We start from the raw sequence: 25,967 nt of genomic DNA, 5'->3' as shown, positions 1-25,967 counted from the left end.
TCCGGCTGGCATGAGGTGAGGCAAACTAATGCCTAGTCTCTGAAAATACAGCTTCAGAGCTAACCCACTATGACTCGCTTGGGTACATCCAGCGAACGCGGAAAGGGACATCTTTCCAAGTACTCACCAGTAGCAGCTCAGCTGCGGGCACCATGCAGGGAAATCAGACAGCAGGCAGGAGAAGCAGTCCCGGGGAAGCCAGCACCATCAGCCTGCTGTCTGCCAGAGCCGGGGCAGAAGCTGGGCTTTCCCACTCCTCGCCCCCAGCAACAGAGGTCAGGACTTCAGCCCACGCCTGGGAGCAGACCTGGGGCCACAGGCACGCAGGTTCCAGATCCCTGAAAGCAGCTCGGGGCTTCCGGGGGCTGATGAGGGGTTCTCAGTCCAGGGGAGCCAGGACTGCTGCTACTGCTCACAGGGAGAAAACATTTCCCTGGAGAGTCAACCCAGGCTGCTGTGCTCAGGTGAGACAGCGAGAAAACCTGACCAGCAGCTCCAGCAGCTTGGTCTGGCCGCAGGGAAAGCAGGACACAAGGCGGCAGCCTGCCCCGAGCAGCTCGGATTGTCCCTCACGCTGCTGAGCCTCACTCCCAGCGCCAGACAAAAGCCCTGGAAGCAGCTCACAGCCCGGCTGTGACACACCAATCACCAGCGCCAGGCTGTCCTCCCAGCTGGCCAAGCCCTGGCCACTCCACAAGGGCTGGCTTCCTCTCCCTAGTCTCCTCAAAGCCGCCCGAGGATGGTTTAGGATGATTTATCCTCGCGGAGTGGATTATTCATCCCAGGAATACTCCAACTTTGGCTGGACCAAAGAGCAGTGGTGTAATGCCCTGGCTTAGAGAGTGAGAGAGGGTGGGGGAGAGAGAGAGAATGTGTGTGTAAGAGTGTGTGAGAGACCGTCTGTGTGCATGTGAGCAAGAGAGGAGGGCGAGAAGCAGTGTGTGCATCTTCCCAGAGTATATCTATCTGTCCCTCTCTAATTTCATCCAATCCCTCTCTCCTCTTGGGTTTGGAGACGGGGGGATGGGCGGTGAGAGACACAGATTCCAGAACAGGCAGGAGACACCATTTCTTCCTCCCCGCCCCCTTGCCACCCGCTCTGGGAGGGTGATAATGCCACCCCTCCCGCTCCTGCCTCCCCCACAGCTGCTGCTGTCAGCAGTCGGCTCCCCCTGCTGAATACTCTCAGGGAACAACTTTGGAAGAAGCAGCATTTCACAAAATAGTCAGCGGCACAGACCCTCCTTTTCCCAGCCCAGGTCCTTTTATGCTCCCATTTAGATCATTGTCCCCCTGCATGCCCACCTGTTCCCATGCCCATTCTCCACCTGCTCCCATCTGAGAGCCGCATCCTCCTCACCAGGCTTCCTGCAGGTCCTGGGCTAGGAGGACAGCAAGCCCCTCTGGAGTGTGCCATCAGCCTGGCACCACTGCATCTTGACTTCCTCAACCTTCCCTCCTGTGTGCTGCCCACCAAGACACCTCACAGATGACAAGAATGAGCGGTAACTCCAGGCTGCCTGTACGATTCATTCGGAGGGAAGCCAGGACTGCGGAGCGTAGCGGGGAGTACGGGATGTTCCATAGCCTTTCGCAGCATTCGCCACCTGTAGGTCTGAACACCTCTCTGTTTCATATCTTGGCTACCACAGAGGAGGCCAGGACCCCATCTATGGCTTTCACATTTACCTCCTTCTTTGCAAACAATCATATAGTGGTTCTCGACAAGTGCCAAAGTGATTAATTAGTCCTTCTTGGCCTGTGAGACCGAGGAGGTCTCTGCCTCTCCTTCCTACATTTCCCTGCCATGATGGGTGTGTGCTGATGAATCTGCAGGGAGAAATGGGGGACAAGGTAAACACAGGGAGGGATCTGGTACTTGGGGGAGCACTTTGGAGACAGATCACCACAGGCTGTGCCACCCCAGTCCTAAGGGTTATTAGCTTGACCATGTGAGGTGACCACCTAGGCAGCTTGCTATTGTGGTTGACTGCCTTGGCTCAGGGGTTAGGCAGGACGAGGTGGGTAAACTTATCAACTGTGTGACCTTGAGCAAGTTGCCAAATCTCTGAGACTCAGTTTCCCTATATGACAAGTGGGAATATTAATATCGACTTCATAGGGCTGTGCAGAGAATCAAATAGGATGAAATAGGTACAGTGCTCCCCATGATGCCTGGTCCTCAGAGATGCTGGATCCTTTATTTCTTCTTGTACGGAATCCTAGGAAACGGAGGTGGTGGCTCTTGCAGTGCGAAGGTGGCCCCCAGGTGAGCTGCTTAAAGGGAAAGGGCCCGGCTGGAAGGAGATGAGAGGGGTGTTTAGTGGGAGCAAAGCCGAGATGTAAACCCGGAAAGGAGAGACGGAGGGGCAACATGTCAGGTTGGAAGAGCAAGTAGAGCCAAGGAGGTGTAACGTAACCCAGGACAAGCCAAGCTGGGCAGCAGACTGTGGCCAGAGCTGGAAGAACCCCGCAGGAAGCAGGGCATCGGGTGGTGGGGTGGAGAGAGCCGCTTGCCTGGGAAAAATGTTTGGGGTTTTCTGGAACAGAACCCAGGGACCATGGCAGAGGGTGGCTGGATCAGCACCAACCATCAGAATCCCAAATGGACAAATGGAGGCCTGAATAGAACAACTTTCTCCAGAGACCGAAAGAGGAGAAGAGGCAATGGCCTATGGTCTACCAGAAAACCCTCGATAACCACCAACAGCCCCTGGGATGACAGGGTGGCCACAGCCCGAGCATCTGTGCCTAGAGACAGGCTCTGGGCAGAAGAAGCTGTAAGTATGGTGGGCCACAGAGGTCTCCCTTCTTATCTGAAAGCGGCTGGCCTGGGCCACACATGGTTTACATCCTGAAGCCCCCTCCAGTGGAGGCAAAGCTGAGAGGACACAGCACACAAGCTTGAGAGGGGCCCTGGGGTTGAAAAAAGGGGATGGCTGTGAATGCTCAGGCCAGCACCTCAAATGAGACAGCCCAGTATTATGGGGAGGTCATGGCTGGGGAGCCAGGAGGCTTGGGTTCTAGTTCCATTCTGTCAACAACTGGCTGGGTTGCTGGTCTTCTCTGGCCCATTGTATCTTCTTCGAAATGAAGATCAGATTTGTGGTCTTCAAACTGTTTATTTTTCAGCAGCAGAACCCATTCTCAACACTCCGAGCTTCCGTTTCTCATTCTTCAAGTGAAATCTTACCTAGAATATCTATATATCTCTGGATCAGACAGAAGCAGCGCTACATTGATGGGTCAAGGGCTGGAGCTTGGTTGTCAGTCTTCTTCAGCAGCTCTTAAGGTGGCTTGGAGGTGCTCCCAGGCCCCTCAGAAGACAGCCTGAAATCACGGCACCAGCCTGAGGGCCTTTCCTCTCTCTGACTCCGGGGCTTTTCATCCCCACGGAACATTAACTTGGATGGGTGCCAGCTGGAAGGCAAAGCCTAAGAGAGGGGGCAGTTCCCCGCAAACACATACTCATCACCTACTTGGGTTGCAGGTCCCACAATGGAGGCTGCCGAAGGTGAGAGCTGGTCTCAGTGGCTATGGATAGCAGAAGGGAGGCCGTCTGGGCCCCGGGCTCCGGGTGACAAATGTACTACACAGCAAGGCCAGATGGACGTCCCTGCCTTTGGCACCGTGGCTGCTCCAGGAAACACTGGGCTGCCTTTCATACCCTGGATCGTCGCAGGCTCCCTCTCTCCCCGGCTCAGCCAAATCATAAATCTAGCCTGCCAGGGGAGCTGGCTGCCCTGACCCTGGCCCCGTGCTTCCCCGCCTTGGCCTCGCACATGCCAAGATCCGGGCACGGGCGGTGGGATCCAGGCACGAGTGGTAGAAGGAGGGACTGTGGGGCTGGGCCCACGTGGACTGAGAGCCCTGTCTTGGTTTAGGGCTTTCCAGAATGTTCTTCACCCACATTTTTCTCTTTTTCCCTTTCTAGTGCCCTGTCTTGGTTTGGGGCTTTCCAGAATGTTCTTCAACCATATTTTTTTTTGTGTCCTTCTAGTTCTCCTGTGCAGGATTCTGCTAAGGACTTGATTTTATAACCGTGCCCGCCTCACACCAGCCTCCTCAGCCCTTGAAGAGTTTAAGTCTGACAGAAACTGGGAATTTCCGTGAGACCCTGAAGCCCAAGACTGCCCTGCTCTTGCCCTGGGCCTCCAGGAAGGAAGCCGGAGTAGCGTGCAACCTGCCCAGCCCCATGAGGAATGTTCTTGCACAGGCAAAGATCCCTCAGCTAGAGACGCCTCTGGATTCTGTCTCCCAGAGGGGGCGCAAACAGCCTAGCCAAGGGAGGATGGGTTCCCTCCCTGGTCCGATCCTCCCTTAGCTAGGCTGGGTTCTTTACTTGCCACTCCCACTCGCTGTCCTGTGTCCACACCCAGGACAGGGAACCCTCTGAAAAGGCTCTCTCTTGTTGCCCCAGCCCCACCTTCCCTTCCTCCTTTCTTCTTTTTTCTTGTGGATTCAACACATCACTTTGTGCAGCACTTACGGTTTGTAAACTGCCCTTTCCCCCTTCGCAACAGTGTGGTGGGTACTGCCATCTCCCCTTCAGGTATAGAAGCCAAGGCTCAGAGTGTCTGGCCCAACCCAGGTCACAGACTTCTCGGCAAGGCAGACACCTGAACACCTGTGTTCCGTGGGTTTCTCGATTTCTCACGGCTTTCTTCACCTCCCCTCTCCTCGGCCTCCTTCCGTTTCCTCTCCTCTCCTCCAGCTCCTCCTCTTCTCTCTTTTCCTTCTGACATCTCCTCTCAATCCCTCCTCTGCCCCTCCCTAACAGATCTCCTCCAGACCCACATGAGGTCAGAGCTGGTGGGGACCTTACCCCATCCCCTGGTTCAAAGGCCAGGAGACTGAGGCCGCATTACCTGGCTTGTCCCGAAGGCCTCTCCCCTCCCCGTCTCCACCAGGGCATGTTGGTGACTGTGGGAGGCCAAGAGGGGTAATGGATTTCTTCAGTCATCCTGATTTTATTACATGAAGCATTTCTAGGGCAGGACCCAGACGAATGCTCCCTCCCTTCCTCCTTCCCTCCTTCCTCCCTCCCTCCTTCCTCTCCTCCCTCCCTCTGCAGCAAAGATGCTGCATCTCTGCATAATGCCTGCACCCTGTTTCACTCAGAAGGGAAAGGTCAAGGTCTGTGTCTCTGCAGCCAAAGTCACCAGCAGCCAGAGCCTTTGAGGGAAGCTCATTGGCCCGAGGCCTCTACCCCCAGGCCGGGAGACCCTGCCCCTGCCCCACACCACCCAGAGTGGGCCTCTCTCCTCACTGGGTCTTATTATAGTTTGTCTCCCTGGGACAGAGATACCCCAGCCTCTAGGTACCGCCCCTTCTCTTCCTCACGCCCCCACTTTGGGGCATTCCCGGCTTGATGCAACCTCAGGAAGCAAACACTGCCTGACGACCACCATGCTGAGCTCGGTGACAGTGATGTACCTGGCTGAGCCGGCTCTCAGCAGCAAGGCCACAGCCTGTCAAGATGCTGAGAAGCCTCACAGGAGCCTCCCTTGGAGCCTTCTTACCAAAGACCAGCCATCCCCAGCTCAAATACCAACCTGATCTCCTTCTCCTAGGGCCCATCCACAAAGCCAAGGCCCAGGGAGGCTTGACAAACCCTCTGGGAGTGCTCTGAATAGCGAGACCCACTTCGCACTGGGGTCGGCCACTCAGAGCAGCCTGCAGTGGTTGGCCTTCAGACTGGAAGAGCTAGTCAGGTAGAGCGGAAAGGACGGGGGCTTTGGGGTCAAGAAACCTGACTGAATCCTGATCTATCCCTTCTCAGCTCCTTGACCTTGGGCCAGGTACTGCTCTGAGCCTCCATGCTTACCTGTTAAATGGGGAAGATAAAAGTTCCAGGCTGATCTATTTCACCAGGTGTGGGAGGAGTCCACAAGGCGAAGCCGGTGAACATGGGAATGGACAGAAGGCTGGGTCAGTGTTACCCAGGTCTGCAGAGCGGTCAGTATTCCACTCCACCCACATAGCTCCAGGCCTCCCCTGCTAGTCAGTCCGCCTATTTGGCTGCAGGACAGTCAGCTGGCTCCCCAGCTTCCCTGAGGTGCAACTTCGTCCCTGACTCCTGGCCTCCTTTAAGTCCCCAAGGAGAAGCCTGGGGCTCTTTGTTCCCTCTTCCCAGGGGCTCCACTCAGTGAAAAGGCACTCCAAATCTGGTCTGCTCAACTTATTACAAGAAGTAGAGAGATTTACTTCTGAGGCCTTCATTATCGCTTAATTGTGTTCCCACTAAACTCTCATTAATTAGCCATTCTAAAGCTGTCAGCACAACTAAATAGACTCATTGACTTACAGACTCTGAGAGTAGGAAGACAACCTCAGCAAGTCCAACCTGTCCAACCCTTTCACGTTAGAAATGAGGAAAGTGAGGGCGAGAGATGGTAGGTGACTCGGCCAAGGTCACACAGCAGCTAGTGATGGAGTCGGAGCTAGAAACCCAGGCTGTCAAGTTCCAGCCCAGAGGCCCCCCTTCCCACTACATCTTCCTAAGGGAAAGCAAGGCCACCCCTCACCTTCCATAATCTTTCATTTCCCAAAGCAGTGGTTTAGAATTGAGGTATGATCACAGCTGGAAGAAAATATAAATGTAGAATTTTAAGTAGATTAAAAAAAAAAAACCACCAAAGGCAATGATATCTGTACCTAAGGCAAATGAGGACCAGCTGGAACCACAAATGAGCCTCGAGCTCCTGGGGCTGAGGGCAGTGAGGATCCTCCCTGCTCCCTTCCCCTCCCCAGGGATGAGCAGTCAGACAGACAGGATACTTGGTCCCAACTGGACATCCTGTAGCACAATCTCTGGAGTGTACACCCAACAATCTACACAGGCTTAAAACAGGTTCTAAAAAAGAAAACAGCAAACAACCACAGCAGCTATGAGGACAGAGAGAAAAAGAGAACCATGAAAATAGATTCCTAATAAAAGGAGCAGAGACCGGGCGCGGTGGCTCACGCCTGTGATCCTAGCACTTTGGGAAGCTGGGGTGGGTGATCACCTGAGGTCAGGAGTTCAAGACCAGCCTGGCCAACATGGTGAAACCCCATCTCTACTGAGAATATAAAAATTAGCCAGGCATGGTGGTGGGCACCTGTAGTCCCAGCTATTCAGGAGGCTGAGGCAGGAGAATCGCCTAAACCTGGGAGGCAGAGGTTGCAGTGAGCTGAGATCACACCACTGCACTCCATACTCCAGCCTGGGCAACAGAGTGAGACTCTGTCTAAAAAAAAAAAAAAAAAAAAAAAAAAAAAACAACAACAGAGGAGCAGCCCTCCCAAAGCATGGAATGGGGCAAGGCGGGAGGGAGAGCTGGACTGGGAAGAAATGGGACAGGGGAGCAGGTCCCAGAAGTGGCATAAGTGCCAACCCTGGGCCAAGGTTCTCAATCATGGAGGCCATGGGCCCAGTTGTTCATGAGGCAGTTCCAGGACAACAGTTTCAACCTGAGGCCAAAGGGGTAGTCCTGGAGGCCTGGCAGGAAAAAGCCAAAAAGGGCATCAAAACAGCGAATGCCTCTATGACACTTGGCATGCAATGGGCACTGTCCAGAGTGCTCTAGGTGTATTCACAAATTTTTTTTTTTTTTTTTTTAAGATGGGATTTCACCATGTTGGTCAGGCTGGTCTTGAACTCCCGACCTCAGGTGATCCGCCCGCCTTGGCCTCCAAAGTGCTTGGATAACAGGTGTGAGCCACCACGCCTAGCCTAACCCTATCTAAGCTCTGTGAAGTGGGAGCACTGTCATCACCCCATGATGCAGGTGAGGAGACAGTGGCTAGGGAACTAAAGCAACAGAGCCAATAGGTGGCAGAGCAGGAACACAAACCCAGGGACTCAAACCTACTGTGACTCCAACACCCTGCTGCTGTAGAAGACTAAAGCCGGAACTCCAGCCTGGGGTGCACAATTGCTTCTTAACAGGGGAGCTCGTGGCATTTTTTGAGGGATGCACCTTCCTGGTGAACTGTAAGGATTTAGCATCCCGGACCACCAAATGACAGCAGGTGTCACCCAGTCACCTTGATATCCAATACAGCCCCGCACTTTCAGACACCTGTGTACATGGTGGTAGTGAATTCACTCCAGGTGGAGAACCACCTGAAGTGAGAAATAAGGAAGAAGTGGGAACTCATGCCAAATCCCAGAGGCTTGGCCTTGCTCTGCAAGGGACTGCACTAGACAGGGAGCTGGCTGAGCCCAAGGAGGTGGTCCTGGGAGGAGCAGGGCAAATTTCATATCCAGGAGCCCCCCAGAGCTCAGGGTACTGGGCCCCAGCAAGATGCGGCAGGGAGTAAGGGGTGATGCTGGAGAATAAGGAAAGGCAGTGGGAAGAGGCCATAAACTCAGACAGCCAAAGCTTGAAGGGAAACGTCAGGTGAGTCTAAATGTGGGAATGACTTCATCATCCCCACTCTCTCGCACACAGTGGGTGGCAGCCACTGGCCACAGCTCAGTCGCTCTGAGGGTGAGCTTGTCTGCGGAGGCCTGGGGAGCAGGAGGAGTATCATGGAGAAAAGGACAAACAAGTCCAAGAACCACAGATTTTGGAGAAGCAACTACCCCCACCCTGACCCCCACTGTTTTTCTTAAACCTCAGCTGGTGGTAGCAGAAAATTCACAAAGAGCTGCAGCCACTGGGGCAGTGGAGAAATCTTCAAAGCTTTTTCCCTTCATACTCAATACATCCGCCCCACTCCATCCAACTCTTCTCTTCCTATTTCTCTCCCCTTCATAATTCCCAGTGACTAAAAATCCAGAATGTGTTTATAATGTACTGAAGAATGCATTTAGACATGAGCTAAGTTCATACCCACTCATGCCCTTAAAAGCCCAGGCCTGGCAACACTTGCATTCAACCTCACAGTGAGTAGCCAGGCAAGGTGGCAGGAAGAGAGAGCACAGGGAATCCATAAAGCAAAAAGAAGAGGCAGTGACATTCCTCAGGCATTTATTGGGTAACAAACTCCTTTGATGACTCTAAATTTTACATGATAAGGTGCATGCTGAGTGCTGCTCATTCCTCCAAAAGCAATGTCAAGCGCAGTCCTTGCCCTCCAGGAGACCAGACACACATGCAATGCCATTTTTGAAACAATGTCAAAATAAGTGTTCTCTGCAATAATTTCTATAGGTGTTTTGAAGTGAAAGACAAATCAGCAAGACAACCAAGGCACAAGAATCAGAATAGTTTGTGCATTCCAGCATGTTGAGAGGCCCCAGTGAGCACAGGGATGGAGAAATCCAAGTGCAGGAAAACACACATGGGTGAAATCCATAGGGTAATGGGGAGACAGCAAGGGAAGAGGCAGCTGGAGGGCACCGTCGTTGGAGCCCCCTGCTGGGGTCAGGTGGACAGGCGTCACAGATGGGAGATGCGGGTAGAGCTCAATTTTCACTATTCCATTAACCCAGTGCATTGCATTCCGAAGGAGCCTGTCACAGTCTTGGTAGAACAGGAGAATGCATGCATTCCCTCAGAAGCAGACCTACTCAGTGTCCTGCTCCCAAATGCTTTTGTGTGGATAATCACCATGAGCACATGTTCTGAGTAAGAGACACCCCAAGTTTCCCAGTTCATCTTCTTGCTGCAAAGCTTGCAAGAGCAGGCAGACGGATACAAACTCCTGCTTCTCTTCCACTGGCGAAAACAACCCAATTTGAAGAAAGCACCAATTAGCTTAGTGAGAAGCTCAAGCTGTGAATCCTGAAGAGCTGTAACCTGACGACAAATTGCAGTTCTTTGGAGGGCAGCTGTGGGAGTCAGGGGAAGCCCCAGCCACAGCGGCCTCCTGAAGCCTCCACCTGCAGATGTTGATCATTATAAGTCATTCATGTCTCTTAGAAAACATTGGAGCACTTGTTTGGGAGAAATATTAAAAGAGGGATTCATTTGTGAGCATAGGGTTATTTCTTCCCAAAGAAAAATGCTTTGGATGCCATTTCCAAATTAAATTGGTTGAGAACTAGTCAGAAAATCAAATGTCACGTAAACACACAGCCCTTTGGTTTTCTTATCTGTAAAATGGTGATGACCTCAGGCATACTTATTTCCAGAGATTGAGGATGAGGTGGTGCTTTGAAAGCTGGAAAGCCCTACAAAAAAATGTACTAGCATCGATAGTGTTTCATATGTCTATCATCCTAGGGAGCATGACAGGTAAAGATCAACAAGCAGGTATGGCTGCCACCAAGAAGGGGAAAGCACGGTGCAGACGCATGCAGACAGCTGAGTTCAAGTGTATTTAAGTTTTTTGAATGTCCAGTAAGTGCGAGGCACTGTGAGAAGTACTGGAGCACAAAAGTTAATGAAAGCAGTTGCTACCCACCTGGAAAAATCTCATAAAGAAATAAGCCTACTTCCAAATCAAAACGTAAAACCACCTTTGGAGAAACCGAAACACAGTAACGAAGTGCCCTAAAGCCTCAGGCTTCCCCTTACACCCACACAACTATTAGTTCATCCACTCAGTATTTACCATTGGCATGCTTTTAGTTCCAGTAACCCAAAACCCAGTTCAATTCAAAGAGGCTTAAACCAAAGAAAATAGAACAATTCAAATGAGAGGAGCTTTAGAGAAAAAAAAAATCATGCAATTCAGTTTCTTTCCATCTCTCCACTCTGCCAGCCGCTAAAATTCCACATCCTGCTATTCTCCTCCATCCTCAGGAGGTCTCTCCCCAAATAAAGTTCTTGAAGTTATAATTCAGCTGCCAAGAACAATCAGGGCAGCCTTCCTTGTTTAACATCTACCTAGAGAATGACATCTGGTGGCTCTCTATTGACAAAGAAGAAGAACTTTCCTAGAAATCAGTCAAAAACCTCTTCTCAAATCCCATTAGTCAAAATTGTATCATGTGTCCATTTATGGCCAAACCCCTGGTAAAGCTGAACAGCACATGTACCCATAAACCTGTCAAGGCCATCTCCTTAGGCAATCCGAGTTTCACTGCTGCTATTCCAGGAGGAGGTGTGAACAGGATGATGGGAAGTTTACCACAAGGTGCCCTACTCAGTTATAAGAACTTTAGTTATCCATGTCCAAGCCCATCTAAGAAATGCAAATTACAAGTGAAGAAAAATTTGCTTTAGGCAGATACATTGTGTCTAGCAAGAAGGAACATCAGTTAGCAAGGGGGGAGCGGGGGAGGAAAGAGCAGGCACAAAACTCAAAACCTCAGGGGGCCATTTGGCGTAAGCAAATTGTCCCATACACCCCACTGAATCACAGTCTAGCCCATTAATTGAGGTTCCTAACATACCCTTGAGACACCAAGAAAAGGTTATGTTTATGCTTGCATTACTCTGTGTAAGAAGGCAGGGATGCATATAACACATTTTATAGAGAATCACAAACACAATGGTTAACAATGTAAAAGTGCTGTTGCTTAAAGAGGCAAATCTAAAGCGAGTTAGAAAACTTTGCACTTCAGAGTGACCCACCTCAGCTTCTCTGGAGAGCTGGGATTTAGGGTGCAGACTACAAATATAACATACCCAGGCAGCACTATATTCCGGCTGGCCTCCCACCAGGCTCCTCCACACTGATGGAAATTGATTACACCTCATTTCCAGTGAACAAATAGTTGGTATTTGGATTAGGATGTTGCTCTTTTAGAACAAACATTCAGGCTCCCAGCTCCACCTGGACCTATCGAAGCTGAATCTCATGGGTGGGCCCATACTCAGTCTTTTCTTTAAAAGTTCCCCTAGTAAATCTGATGATCAGCCTGACCAAACCTCACACTGCCTCCCTGAAAATCCAGAGTCCTCTGTAGGAAAAGCCCCCTGAATGGAAGAACCTGGGCCTTAGAGAACTCTGAGAGCCCATCTCTTTCCCACCTTCTCTTGCCTTCAGGAACGCCAGCATGAAAGGTCAGAGGAATGGCGGAAGCCCTGAGCACTCAGCCTTCAGGGGATGGGCACAATTTCTCTCAGGCACCATAGCCAATCCACCACTCAGACCCCACTGCTCCCCTGCACACGTTCTTCCTGCCCACAGCCTTCCTCCACCTGTCCCTACTCCTGGCAGCGCCAGAGTCCTCCTCAGCCAGAAAGGACATTACCTGTCATCTATTAAAGAACACCATGCCAGTTTTTAACTTCACAAGTTCCTTTTGTAATTGACTCCCCACCCCGTCCTGTCTCACTGAAGAAATGTTCTTCATTTGATGTTTATTATTATTATTATTATTATTTAGAGACAGGGTCTTGCTCTGCTGCCCAGATTGGAGTGCAATGATGTGATCACAGCTCACTACAGCCTCAAACTCCTGGGCTCAAGTGATCTTCTCTCCTCAGCCTCCCCAAGTGCTGGGACTATAGGTGTACATCACCATACCTGGCAGAAGTAGGGTCTTGCCCTGTGTTTTTTTTAGAGAGATAGGGTCTTGCTATGTTGCCCAGGCTTCATTTTATGTTTAACTCCAATTCCTCTCATTGTAACTGGCTGAGATTGAGGGTGGGAAGGTGAAAGAGAGAATAGATAGGGACTCAGGACTCCTTGGCCATCAGAATGTGACTCCCAGGGATGAAAGAGTGGTTGGCCTGAGGGGGTCATTTGAGCTCTTCACTTTTTTCCAGGCAATGGAGAGAGTGATGCTGATCCCTGAAACACTCCAGTTTCAGGGAGACCCTGCTCCCAGGGGCCTGCCCACTATGCAGACTGTTTTTGTCTCCGTCTCACCAATTCCTGTAATCTTTGATTGCCTGCCAGCCATCCCCTGCATGGCCAGCAATCGGCTTGGCCATTACCCAGAAGGTTCTTCTTATTCTGGCTCAGCCAAACACCACCTGTGTGACTTTGGAGCTGTTCTGCAACCTCTCTAAGCCTCGACGTCCTCCTGAGATGGATAACGCCTGCCTTGGCTTGTCTCCCCAGTTCTCGTGAGGCTCAAAACACAAGAAATGTGACGATGCTGTGTCCACTCACGAAGGATCACTGTCCACTGGGCTGGGAGTGTCTGCGGTTTTCCCAGCTGCAGATATTCTCAGCCCAGTGGACAGTGATCCTTCATTCATCTTTGCGTCTCCAGTGTCTGGTGTTGGTAAATGACCCCTGGGGAGTGGCTAATGGGTGGTACATGAACCAAATGAGGAGGCAACAGAGGAGGATGAGAGTAACTGACAAGTCAGGAGCGTGAAAACGAAAAAAGAGAGAGAAAAGAAGAAATGCCCCTCCTTTCTCATCACCCTCAGTCTCCAGGAACTAACAATGCTCCCCAAATAGTGGCCCCCACCACTGATTAGGTAACTTTTAAAAGTCATCGCAGCTCCAATGAGAAAAGGATGTTAGTAAAGCTCTCCATACCCATTTAAATAAAACACTGAATCACTCAACCCTTCAACTGAATGGAAATCCCTTTTTTAAACAACAACCTTTGAAGGGGCTTGCTGGTGCTGCACTGAGTGCTGAGATTGGGAATTGGGAGATTTGGAGGCTTGGTGATGGGGGATCCCTGAGGTGGGACAAACTCTTTCCCTAACTCTGGGCTGCTTTGGTTTCCAGGAGGAGGCTGAGAGAGCCAGGATGGCAACTGGGCTTTTTTAAGCCAAGGGAAGCCTTGGTCTTCTGTGTTGAGCAGCTGCCAAGCCCAGGAACCCACAGAATCATCCTTACCACCCTCCCCCCATCTATGTTCAGCTCTGCTCCACACACATCCCCTACCACCACCACCCCCGTTCTCAGAACAGAAACACAGCCGCTTAGATGAAAAGGGCAGCTGCTTTGCACCACAAACAAGCCCTCCTACTACAATCCCAGCTGCATTTTCAGATATTCCAGCCTCTCTTTGCATCCCCGGGGCCTAAACTATAATGGAATAATTGGAATAAAATATAAAGGAGAACTTCCCACCCAGGGAAGCATGAGGAATAAGAGGGTGGTAATGTTTAGACATAAAAGAAGACTCCCACAATGTTACCCTTGCCCTCTCAGCATGGGGCATATTTGCAAGCCAGCATACCCTTGGGGATACCTCCTGGCCCCCCAACACCTACTCAGGCACACAGATCTTGCTCTTGCCACCTTCCTTTCCCCATTCAATGTGAGGATTGGATCAGGGCTTTGCTCTCAGGAGCTGAGGGTGGACAAGGGCTCACTAGATAGCCCCTGGGACTACCTCTAACATACAGACCCTGACCCTCCCCTCATTCTCTAGGGTAGAACATAGGGACGCCAGAGCCAGGGCAACCTCCTTTGGCCACCTCCACCCTCACTTGAGAGCTAAGTGACATCTGCTAAGCACTTCTCAATTAAAACATTGATTTTTCCCCTTATCCATACTGCTATGGTCTGAACGTCCCCTTCAAATCTCATGTTGAAACTTAATCCCCAATGTAGCAGTATTAGCGGTGGGGCCTTTGAGAGGTGATTGGATCATGAGAACTCTGTCTTTATGTACGGATTAGTTCATTGGTAGGTTAATGGGTTATCATGGGAGGGGAACTGATGGCTCCCTCCAAAAGAGGAAGAGAGACCTAAGTGAGCACATTAGCATGCATGGCCCCCTTGCCATGTGTGCCCCCTTGCCATGTAATACCCTGCACCACCTTGGGATTCTGTACGTTCCCAACAGCAAGAAGGCCCTCACTAGATGCAGTTCCTCTGCCTTAGACAGCTAAGCCTCCATAACAGTTTAAGAAATAGATTGTTTGTTTGTAAGTTACCTAGTTTCATGTATTCTGTTATGAGCAACAGAAAATGGACTAAGACAGATACCAAGTACAGTATAAATCCAATTCCAGAAACATCTAATCCATGCCAGGCAGCAGACCAAACTAAGGAAAGACACAGAAAATGTATAAGCCACTGTCAAAGTATAATTTTCCCAAAATGCTCTCATATATGTATATTTATTTAACTCATTAATGAGGAATGGTAAAGCTGGCTCAGAAGAACGTGAAGAACAGGGGCTTGTATGATCAACAAAGGCATGCAGAAATAAGTCTGTTATGTTGAGACAGAACTGTCCTACAGAGCAATAACACCATAACTTTTGGAGTTATCATCTTTTCTACTGGACAGAAATAATTTGCATCTCTCCTGGGTAAAAATCACTTGCAACTTATCTGCCTGTATATTAACATCTAGCTTCAGAAGGTCTGGCCTCTAATCAACAACAAACAGAACCGAACACTGTTTCTTCTATCTCCCATGCTTAGAATATAAACTCCATGGGGACAGGGTTCTCATCAGTTCTTTCCCCTCCCAAAGCAGTGGAAGAGTATTTGGCACCTGGAGGCGCACAGTGGGTATTTGTTAAAGTATTATTTGAAGCCACTCCAGAGTTGGGGGCCCAGGAGAAAGGGCCTCTTGTATCACGTCTGGCTGGATACGACTCCGATGGGTTGGTGGGATCTGAATGGGAGGGAGGGAGAGTGGAGGCAGAAGAGAGGATGAGGATGAGGTGTGGAGGTGGGTCAGGAGGAAGCCTGGGAAGGACAGGGTTTTGAGAAGAGGTTGCCAGCAGTGTCAAATTCAGGAGATTACACAGATGCAGTAGGTAGGGGATACATATTCAAAAGTCTAGCAGACATGAAAAAGCATAGACAATCCAGGAACCAGCTGAGTTAGGTGCAGGTTTTTGGTGAAGGACCAAATTGGGACCATTTAAAAACAGGGGGAGAGAGGCGTGGCCATCCAAGCAGCAGGCAGGTGTCAACCAACAGTGGCAGGGGTCTCCCCTAGGCTCAGGGTTCAGGAACTGAGGGGCACAGATGCCTTCAGCTGGAGCTGGGGGGCAACAGCAGCCCAAGGCTGGGTGTCACCAAAGGACAGCCCACAGAGCAATGCCCTGCCCCCACCACAGGTGCACCTTTGATGTGGCTCAGGCTGCTGGGCAGAGGAAACCCGAGCTCTCCAGCGCAGCCTGCTCCATCAATGCCACCCAGTTTTCAATGAGGCTGCATAAGACACGAACCCGGTGGACCAGTGGCAGGGCAATTGCTTTATGGCCAGAGCGGCTGGCAGAAATCAAGGCTCAGAGTTTCAGCCTGAGATGAAAGGGAGCTTTTACCCAGACTCCTATCATTGCACCCACACTCCACTCTCCGCTCTCTGGAGAGGGGTTCTCAGTGCAGGGAGTAGGGATCGAGACTTCCCTACTTTCGCCTCCATTTCTTCACTTCCTTCTGGAGAAGTACACACAGTGGGGGTGTCTTTGGGAGAGGGGACTGTAAGGGAAAGGTCTGTGTAGGGAAAGGTCTGTGTTACCTCTGCAGGTTTTAATGATCTAAGCTTCCTCTGTGGGATGAGGGAGGGTCCTGTGAACACATCAGGGATAAACACAGAGAGTACAAAATCTGTGTGTGTGTGTGTGTGTGTGTGTGTGTGTGTGTGTGTATGTGTGTATGAGAGAGAATGAAAGAAAGAAAAAGAAAGACCATGCTATTCCATGGCCGTTCCACGCAGCAACTGTCCCTTGTTCCATTTCTAGCCACTGAGGCTCATCAAGTGACCTGGAAATCCTGAAGGAGTTCAGGACTTCTGGTCTTCACCCTACAGTGGAAATAGAAAATCAAGGATCCTCTTTTTGAGAAGATGCTCCATCCAGGCCTGATTCATCGGGAGCCCTAACATATATGCTGATACCCAAGCTCCCTGCTGGATGAACTGAATCTGTCTTTGATGATGGGGCATGGAGGACTGGAGGTGGCTGGCTTGGATGGGTGAGGGGCGGGGAGTGCCTTCAGGAGGTCTGGAACTCCAGGGCTAAGGGCCAGGGCCAGACACCCCATAATCCCCCAGCATACTCACACCAACAACAGAGGCCATGTGGCAGGATGGGACGGAGCATGGAATTTAGAATTGGAAGACAAGGGTTTAAAATTGCCTCTTAGTAGATGTATGACCCTGGACATACTCTTTCTGGAGAATTTCTTCACCTCTAAAATGGGTATAACAGTACCAAAGTCAGAACTTTGTAATTAAAAGAATTAAGTGAGATAATGTACAGAAGGCATTAGAATAGTATCTGGCATGGAATTCAGGAAAGGGAAGTTGTGGCTTCTGGGAGAAGTAAATGAGGATGCAAATGTCCTTTAACAACAATGAAGTAGTCCATTGAAAAATGGTTTTGGCTAGGCATGGTGGCTCACGCCTGTGGCTGAGGTGGGCAGATCACGAGGTCAAGAGATGGAGACCATCCTGGCCAACATGGTGAAACACCATCTCTACTAAAAATACAAAAAAATTAGCTGGGTGCGGTGGTGCACACCTGTAGTCTCAGCTACTTGGGAGGCTCAGGCAGAAGGATTGCTTGAACCCAGAAGGCGGAGGTTGCAGTGAGCCGAGATCACACCACTGCACTCCAGCCTGGCCACAGAGGGAAACTCCCTCTCAAAAAAAAAAAAAAAACAAAAAAACGGTTTCTCAGTATATCATCATTTAGTCCAGAGCAGCTGAAGGTGAATTAGCTGGGACTCACCACCCCAAACCTCTACAGCAAACAGCAGGTGTGAATCAGGCTGAACATCTGGACTGGGCAGCCATGGGCTCTGTCACTAAGGCCAGGCCGTTCCTGTGAAGATGGGGGCAGACAACCTGTCCTGGGAGGCTACGCTCAAGTGGACAGCCCGAGGCCATTCTTGAGCACACAGAAGCAGGAGGAAATGTATAGCAAGCTCCTCTTCTCATGTAACACCTGAGCCCCTTCCTCCCAAAGCTGCCCTCTCACAACCGTCAATCTCCCACCCCCATCAGAGCGGCAAAGGAATGGAAACAGTGTCTTGAGGTTGGTGACTTAGCTATTAGAGCCTTGGTTTCCCTATTCTTGAGATGAAGAAACAGCTCTTGGGATGATCCTCTGGGGATTAGGGAGCCTGTGTTTATAGAACAGAATGACTGTCACATTGAACATCCAAGACATGGTCACCCCATTCAGCCTCTGTGTCAAGGTTGTGAGCAAGGTCAGGGTTGTGCAGTTCAGTGTAGGAGACTGTGGGGCATCAAGGCTCATCCCGGGCCTTGATTTACCTAGATTCTCTGTGCATTTGGAAAGGTCTGAGATGGAGTCTGGGGTTTTGCCCAAGAATGGGGGAATTTTGAATTCAGGCCCAGCTGGAAGTTGGGGTTTCCCCAAGACAGCAGATTCTACTCCTGGGCTTCTGTGAAATGAAGCCCTACCCAGCATACACATGCACAGAGTCTATGACTCAGGGTTACTGCCTGCATCCTGGAAGCTCAGAAAGAGCTCTTAGGACACAATCTCCTGACAGAGGGACAGGCACCAAGGCTGCTATCCCAGAGAAGCCACAGAAGAGGGACAGCCTGGGAACCAGTGCAGGGCTAGAGAGAGGAGGTGGCCATAGCAATGCTGGCTGAGAAAGCGCTTCCTGGCGTGAAGGGTATGGTGGCCTCCCATCACCTCTCCAGGACATAGAATGAGAAATCCCCTCTGAGGCTCCCAGCAACGACTGTGCTTCTGAACAATATCCCTGCAAAGAAACCCTACCTCCTCGAAATGCTTGACCTCATCGTTTCTAATCTCCCTCCATCCCCACACGCATTTCCCGGGTTCTGCCTGGCACTGTGCTCTGCAGGAGCCACGGGAGAGGCCCAGTGTCAGGCGGAAAGAGCATGCTTCGGCTTCACTATGGCCTGGCTTCAAATCCTGCCTCTACCTCTATATACCTGCAGGATGTTAGGTAAGTTTCTTAACTTCTCTGAGGTCTTTTCCTCATGTGTAAACTGGGGCTTATCTCTCCCTCAGAGGCCTGTATGAGGACTTCAGTGACAAACTGGTCTGTAGTAAGTCCTTACACATGGTGGTTGTTATTTGAGAATAGGAAGCAGATCTCATCAGACTCCCTGGGGCTGAAGGTTTTCACCCACCCCTAGGGCTTCTTATGCCTTCTCCCCCATGTCCTCCCAATTCCCACCACCATTTTCCTCTGTGTCCCTGGAGGAGGCTACAGCACCAAACCAGGCCGAGATTCATCCTAGGTTAGGGAGATTTCCCCAGCAAATGACCAGGGCAAAGCCACAGGCACAGCCCCTCCATCCCTACCCCACCCAGGCTCCAGGTCTGTGCAGAGCCATCCTCCCCCATCCTGCCCTTTCAAGGAGAAGCATTCCTGAAGTGGAAACAGCTGCAGACATTTAGCCCAGTGTGACAATCTCTGAACAATCCTCCCTTCCAGCAGGACTGGGCTGCAAAGTGTAATCAAAGCCACGGGTTAATTAGGTGTGCAGCCATCTTGCCAGGAGGAACACCTCACCTCCTCTCATCCTGCATCCAGAGGTTCAGGACTGCAGGAGGCAAGAGGGGGACCCACACTACCTCCCCCCTCCTCTTACTCCTTCACCCCTTCCTACCAGTCCTAAAGCTGTCCAGACAGGCCACGCCAGAATTGCTTTCCATGAGCTGTAGTCTAACTGATGACATCCTTTCTTCTACAGATGGATGGCGTGGAGGGAACTGACCTGGATGTGATTAGGGCTTCATGGAAGTTGCCTGGAGAGGTGTCCTGAGAGATGGACAGAGCCTTGAGTCGCCTCCTGCCCCAAACCCAACCACGAGGAGGAGACAGCGTGAGGACTATTTTCAATTCAGGGTCCTGCAGGATGGAGCCAGGGATAGAGGCAATGGGATGGATGAAGGAAAAGGGGGAATGAAAAGAACACATCATTCAGACACACAAGAGAGGTGGGAGGTACTGGCCATATGGCTTGGAAGCCTGGGATTGGCTTACTAGTTATCTAATGCCTCCCTATCTCAGCGTGGCTCACTCACCCCGTCTGTAAAATAGGGGCGCTGTGAGGAATTCCATGAGCTAAAACACATGCAGCTTTTAAAATAGGCTGTTACAGTGCAAGCTCTCAGTAAACCTGAAAATCCCCACAATACCCGCCCCCTTCTGCCACCTGCTGAGTCCTGGGCTCCAGCTCACTAGTCCACTCTGCAAAAGGACTGGCTCGCTTGGTACCTTGAGGTCTCAGGTGCTTTTCCTGCTGACCTGCTTTACAGAAAGGAACTTGTGTCATTCAGTTCCCAAGTCAATCCTCTGAAGTATGTACTATGGCCATTTTACTTATGAGGAAACTGAGCCTCAGAGAGGAGAAATAATTTGTCCAAAGGCCACTCCAACAGGAAATGGCAAAGCAGATGTTCAGACCCAGCTCTGTGTGGTTCCCACCCAAGATATCTTCCAAGCCTCACTCCTCAGCAGAGGGTCTGAGGCCGTCACATCTAGCACTCCTTCCTGCTATGAATCTTGCCAGATTCACGCACCCAGTCCAGCCCCTGGAAGCACACCCCTCGTCTTCCCTTGTGTGCTTACCCCACAGAGTCAAAGAGCCAGAACAGAAAGGAGAGAGGGAAAGGCTTCGGGGAAGTGGGGAGCTGGAGGGTAAAGGATGCTGAAGGGGAACAAGGCTGCTGCTCATCAATCTAGGAGACTTCTCTGGTGCATCCTACAGCTGTCTTCGGCTTGGCTCTGTCTCCCCTATCAGAGTGTGGAATTTCACAGGAAGGAAATGGTGAGAGGAGCTCTGGGCACAGGAGGGCCAAGCCGGAGGCTGGTGAGAGGTCGGCAGAAGCTCCAGCTGCTCTGAATGCGTTCAAGCCACTTGACTGGGACACACATCCAGGGAACAGGGAACGTGCAAATGAGGCTCAGACCAGCTATAGATTCCTGATCTCATGGGAATCCTGATAGGATCCTGGCAAGCACTAGGGCAGCTGGGAGGCCTCCAGTGGGCCATGCGGTCCTCACTTCCATAAAGGGGTCTGAGTTGGGTTTTGCAAATCACAGAGGTCAACTCAATGTGCCGCCTGTGGAGACTCTAAACAAAAGCTAGTGGGTGTCTGAGAATGGCAGCTGAGATCACCAGCAGACAGCATATGTTTGGTAGCAAAGTCCTGTCGGGCAAAGCACAACTCTTCCACTGACAGGGTCACCATGTTGGTAGACAAGGGAAATGGGGTTTGCCCGTGGAGCAGATCTTAAATGAAACATCGACAAGCTCTTCATGAAATCGTTCTGTATAAGCTAGAGAGAGGAAGCTAGAAGGCAGTAGCATTAGTGGGACGTATAGCTGGTTGCACAGCTGTACCCCCAGGGGGCTTAGCAATGGATCCCAGCCACTTGCAGAGAAGTGTGTCCGGGGGCCATGCTGCAGAGCTCCAACCCACACCACCCCAGTCAACCTCTTAGCAATTCCTTGGATCAACAAACAAGAAGCATTTGAAGCTGGGAGCAACAGCAGATACATTGGATGACAGAGGCAGGATCTGAAGTATCCTCATCAGCTGGAGAGATTATTTCAAGATAAAATGAATTAGGGAAAAATGTAAAGTCCCTAACAGGAGGTCAAAAGGCTACAGCACTATTGTAGGATGAACTGTGTCCCCCCGCAAAGCTACAAAGCCCCAAGTTTTAAGTCCCTGTATGTCGAATTACTGCTTTATTTGGAAATAGGATTGTTGCAGGTATAGTTTGATGAAGTCACACTGGAGGGTGCGCCCAAACCCAGTATGACCGGTGTCCTTATAAAAAGGGAAAATTTAAGGGCCGGGCGCAGTGGCTCAAGCCTGTAATCCCAGCACTTTGGGAGGCCGAGGCGGGTGGATCACGAGGTCGAGAGATCGAGACCATCCTGGTCAACATGGTGAAACCCCGTCTCTACTAAAAATACAAAAAATTAGCTGGGCATGGTGGCACGTGCCTGTAATCCCAGCTACTCAGGAGGCTGAGGCAAGAGAATTGCTTGAACTCAGGAGGCGGAGGTTGCGGTGAGCCGAGATCGTGCCATTGCACTCCAGCCTGGGTAACAAGAGCGAAACGCCGTCTCAAAAAAAAAAAAAAAAAAAGGAAAATTTGGTGACAGACAGGCACACAGGGAGAACGTGTGGCAAAGATAAAGGCAGAAATTATATTGATGCTTCTCAAACAAGAAACACCAAAGAATGCCAGCAAACCACCGGAAGCCAGGAGGAAAGCATGAAACAGAGCTTCTGTCATATCCCTCAAAAGGAGCTCTGCCCACACCTTGATCTCAGACTTCTGGCCTCCAGGACTGGAAGACAGTAAGTTTTTGTTATTTAAGCCCCTCAGCGTGTGGTGTTTTGTTACAGCTGCCCTAGAAAATGAATACAAACACAAAGGTAAAATTGGGAAAATGCGGTTGAATGCATTATGCTAAAGAGACCCAGAGGTGCTGGTTGGCTGTGAGCTCAGTAGAAATCAGCAGTGAAGTGTGGCTGCTAAAAACAGCCAGATCAGAGTTGAGGCTCTGTTAAGAGAAGGTAGACTATCTGAGCTGATAAAGGGTATGCTGGTCAGGCCTTACCTAGAGGGCCACATTTGATCCTGGTGTGAAGTGGGAGATCCTCTGAATCCTATTCCCAGAGATGAAGAGACAAGCCAGGAGGACTCCCAAAGTGGGGAAGAGGCAGGAGGCACATCAGCTTCTAATGTTTGAAGAGCTGTGGCATGGAAGAGGGACGAACAGCCAGCCACAGGGAGAAGAGGTGGAACCCACAGGGAGAGAAACAGACTTCTGAGGAATAAAATAATTCTATTAGGAAGTGTTGCCCAAAACATCGAATGGGCCATCTCATGGGGACCTGAGCTCTCTGCCTCTGAGAAACTCAAGACTCCAGCTGCTTCTCAGTAGACCACTCAGTAGAGACTTATGCTAAAGACTCAGGCAACTTACAGCTTCAAAGAGGGTCCACTCACATTCCCAGCCTGGCCTGACAACAGCAGCTCGAGCTTCCTACCTATTTAAAGTTAGAGGCCACCCATGCGATGTCTGGGCCTCAAGACTGTTCATTCATGGCTTCAGCAGGTTAAACTGTGTGCTGACGCAGGAACTCATGGGCCTCAGGAGATCAGGTTTGGTGAGACCCAGGTCCACTGGAGGGATGAACCTGCCCATGCTCACAGAATAAGGGTCCCAGGAGGATGAGGGTAGGAAGGAAAGCTGCCCTGACTCTCTGCTGTCCAGGGAGTTGTGGAGCTGGCAGCCCAAGCCGTAACTGATCTCTAACTTGAGGGAGGCCCACATTGATGTGTGTTGTGAGGGGACACAGAGGAACCTACACCCAGACTTGTCTTTGAGGGGCTCAGGGAGAGCTCACCGCAAAGACAGTATTCTGTAGGAGAGGCAATTGTGATGCCAGTAAGAAGATGTAGTGGTCCCTAAGTATACCTGGGGGATCATTCCCAGGACCTCCTGCAAATATCAAGTGCACAGATATTTAAGTTCTTTATATAAAATGGTGTCGTATTTACCTATAACCTACGCACATCCTCCTGTATACTTTAAATCATCACTTGATTACTTATAACACCTAATATAACATAAGTACTATATAAATAGTTGTTATACTGCTTTGTTTAGGGAAAAAAGAAAAAAGTCTCTGCACATGTTTAGTACAGATACATTTGAAAATTTAATTTAATTTTTTTTAGAGACAGGATATCATTCTGTCACCCAGGTTACAGTGCAGTGATGCTATCGTAGTTCATTGCAGCCTTGCTGGGCTGCAAGCAATCCCTCTGCTTCAGCCTCCCAAGTAGCCCGGAATACAGGTGCATAACACCATACTTGGCTAATTTTTTAAAACCATTTTTTGTAGAGATAGGGAGAGTCTTTCTGTTTTTCAGGTTAGTCTCATACTCCTGGCCTCAAGTGATCCTCTGGCTTCAGCTTCCCAAAATACTGGGATTACCAGTGTGAGCCACTGCACCCTGCCTCATAAGCATTTTTAAAAAATAATTTCAATCTGAGGTTGGTTGAATCCATACATGGCTTCCACAGATGCAGAGGGCTAACTATATGTCCCAGGATTATTAAATAATGAGCTCTAATCCTCCTTTAAACACAGCCCTCCCTCATATTATAGTTTAAAAAAAAAAAAAAAGGATGCTCAGAAAGGGAAAGGAACTTATACAAAATTTACACCCAAAAAGCAGCCACACTGAGTCTGAAGCCAAGTCTATCTCATTTTCAAGCCCACACTCATTCCCAGGTTCTCAAATGTTTCCCTAGTAAAGGGTTGCAGGTTGTGAGTTTCAAATAAGCACCACAGGCATCCAGCAACAGAAAGAATGACCTAATGTGGTCTAAAGCAGTGTCTCCAACTTCACCATGCAACAAAATGACCTGCAGGGTTTTTAACAGCATATGTTGGCCGGTGCCATGGCTTATAACTGTAATCCCAACACTTTGGGAGGTCAAGGTGGGCGGATCACTTGAGGTCAGGAGTTCGAGACAAGCCTGGCCAACATAGTGAAACCCTGTCTCTCCTACAGATACAAAAATTAGCCAGGCATGGTGGCACATCCCTGTAATCCCAACTACTTGGGAGGCTGAAGCAGGAGAATCGCTTGAACCCAGGAGGTGGAGGTTGCAGTGAGCCAAGTCTAGCCTGGTCTTGGCAGTGAGCCAAGATTGCGCTGTTGCACTTCAGCCTGGGCAACAGAGTGAGTGTGACTCTGCCTCAAAAAAAAAAAAAAAAGTTTTTTTGCTGGGCCTGAGGCTGGGAGTTACTAATTTGCTGGGTCTGGGGTTCCACAGCTCAGGAACTGTTGCATTCTTAACAAGTTCCTGTGGGCCTTGCTTTGAGAACCCCTGCTCTAAATAAATCAGGAAAGGAAGTGGTTTTCCAGCCTCAGAGCCACAAAGACATAGAGGTATACCGCTTAGATGACTATCTGTTCCCAGGGCAGGAGTCACCCCAAAAGCCAGGCAACAGAACTACTGGCCAGTACTGAAACAGAAGTTTACTTTCCTAGAATCCATCTGGTTGGGAAGATCTCATTCTAGAAAACCTCGGTTCCTGTACTCTTCACTCTGGGTTCTTCTGGTTCTCCCAGGCTGACAAGTATGTTCTTCCATAGGAAGTACTGCTTCTTTTGTGGTTGACCACAGTCACCCTCAGTGTTTTCTCCCTGTCTTAACAGAGGAGTTTCTTTCACCAGACGTGTTATGGCTGGGCTTCTGAACCTCCTTCTGATGCCAGATGCCATCTGAGTTGGGCAGGGTCCCCTCTCAAATCCATATTCAGAAATGAGCACAGAATGACCAGGAAGAACCCAATCTGGACCCCACATTTCTCTCAGCTCCATTTAAGATGGTGTTTCTTTGAGCCACCCCATCACCTTGCCAGCTCTGACAAAGCCTGTGCACAACTGAACCCCTCAGATCCTTTTCTTAGGACCTCAACCAAATCAGGTCTGTCCCCAATCCTCTCATGAACTTGAGTAATTAATTTCTACAATCTAAATGAGACTTTCCATCTGCTGCTGTTAAGTTTCATCTTGTTAGTTTAAACACAGCATTCCAGTTTCTCGAAATCATTTTTGAATCTTTATTCTGTCTTTTATTAGAGCTGCCTATCATGGCCTTGTTGTCAACAAATTTGATTACGCTTACTCCAGTTTCATCCAAGCCATGGATAAAAATGCGAAGCTTTGCCTTCCAGAATCTCACCTTCCGCAAACTGTCTTCCCTTTTGGAATCCCTAATCATAGGATCATACTTCCCCAAGTCAGACTTCCTACAGTCTAAGGGAGGTCTGCGGGCACATCATTTCTTTCCTTGGCTATTATAAACACCAGGCGCATGTGGTCACTTTCATCTGACCATCCTATCATATCCTGTCACCTAGTTCTGGATCATGGTCAGAATTGAATCAGGATAGTTTCGGTTGCCATTTCTTGACCTTCTCAGCAATGACGATGTTACAGAGGCAAGAATGCAAGAATACATCCAATTCTCCACTTTAAGCAGTATTTTATTTCCAGTAGAAGTCAAACTGCCTATCCCCTGTCATTACTACAGCATGCCTCCCTGACAGCCTGATATTCCATACTGGGAAAGTAGCACCCAAATCCTTTCAACTGGCTGGAGAAGCTGTATAGGAATACGTCGTAACTTGGACCTGCTCAGCTGCAAGACATGCTGGGATCTTGGCAGCCGGTCAGTGAGGAAGGAGCAAGAAATAT

At 50.0% G+C, this 25,967-nt stretch overlaps 1 protein-coding gene across 13 annotated transcripts in view; it reads right to left on the bottom strand.

Moving 5' to 3' along the window:
• The window catches only part of SEMA5B (semaphorin 5B), a 118,079-nt gene that overhangs the window by 83,038 nt on the left and 9,074 nt on the right, over positions 1 to 25,967 (bottom strand). For 7 of the 13 annotated variants that reach the window (XM_074404238.1, XM_074404242.1, XM_074404240.1 and 4 more), the window contains exon 1: positions 128 to 992. The exons of the other annotated variants lie outside the window; for them this stretch is intronic. The gene's annotated coding sequence lies outside the window, so the exon portion shown is untranslated. Of the gene's footprint in view, positions 1 to 127; positions 993 to 25,967 lie in introns of those variants that run through there. 13 annotated transcript variants of the gene reach the window in all.

This window comes from Saimiri boliviensis, chromosome 8 (genome assembly GCF_048565385.1).
Source record: "Saimiri boliviensis isolate mSaiBol1 chromosome 8, mSaiBol1.pri, whole genome shotgun sequence".
Taxonomy (NCBI): domain Eukaryota; kingdom Metazoa; phylum Chordata; class Mammalia; order Primates; family Cebidae; genus Saimiri; species Saimiri boliviensis.
This window is presented reverse-complemented; position numbering and strand designations above follow the sequence as displayed.